Source organism: Pundamilia nyererei, unplaced genomic scaffold (assembly GCF_000239375.1).
Source record: "Pundamilia nyererei isolate P.nyererei 1_Seehausen unplaced genomic scaffold, PunNye1.0 scaffold00001, whole genome shotgun sequence".
NCBI lineage: Eukaryota > Metazoa > Chordata > Actinopteri > Cichliformes > Cichlidae > Pundamilia > Pundamilia nyererei.
In genome coordinates this window covers 11,035,076-11,036,235 of record NW_005187402.1, presented here as the reverse complement: position 1 = coordinate 11,036,235, position 1,160 = coordinate 11,035,076, and positions in this window count along the sequence as shown.

The following is a 1,160-nucleotide window of genomic DNA, read 5'->3' as shown; positions in this document are numbered from 1 at the left end:
TTAGCAGCTACTACATTGTGTATTTGGATTCCCTGATGTCACTCCAAGTGAAACAAGCTGCCAATTTTAATTGCTTGGTTTTAATTGGCTCTCTCGGGGGGTGTGGTGGAGGTTATCAACTTCACGATCATTGACTTCAAAATTTTAAGATCATGTAAGTTAATGAGTGTGAAAGATGAATTCAGTCAATGAGGTCCATAAATGTGGTGATAACTGATCACATTTTTGCATCAAACACAACTATTTGCTACTGCAACTGCTTGCTCACTGTTGAAACTTAATTAGAAACATACAGTAATAAAAAACAAAAAATATTAAAATTATGTGTATTCATTGTAAAATATATATACTTAATAATTAGAGAGATTTATGTTGCACCCACAGACTCAGTTATTCTAAAATGTTGCCAAGGTAATGCTCCTAAACAACACAACTGAGAGGCAATAAACGATGATCAAGATAAGGAAATGAGAACTGCAATAGAAAAACAACAATAGGCACTATCATTACAATACTTTAACCACACACACACACACACACACACACATACACACACACACACACACACACACACACACACACACACACACACACACACACTTACTTTTGTTTCCTGTTTCACTCCCACTCATTTCCCATGACAGAGGAAGTTTTCAATTTTAAGGGGGGTGTGCATCCATGAAAGTGTGTGTGTGTGTTCCTCTCTGTGTGCCCCAAGAAGCAGAATTGGGCATTACAACTCCATCTTTAGCTTTTCAGCATGTCTAATTTTTTTAAATGCTAACAGAAGATTATTGTTGTTTCACTCATTTAATTTAGTGATCCGGAGAGAGATGGTCAAGTTGTAAAGCCCTCCAAAAAAGACATCAGAGCATGTTGGTGTATGTAGGAATTACCATTGGAATCAATGTGATTCTCATATTACATCAATAAAGAGAAGGCAGGAGATGATGGATGGGGGCAGGGTCAGAGCTTGGTCCCACTGGGAGTCATTTTTACTGGGGAGTCAGCACTGCACAGTTACTGTGGAGAAAGCCCTTTTCAAACATTTACTCATTTCCATTAATGTGATGGGATCTCAGTATGTCAGAAAATCCTCTGACAGTTTCAAGACCGTGGCCTTTTAACATTTACGTGTCACTTTTAAGATGGTATAATCT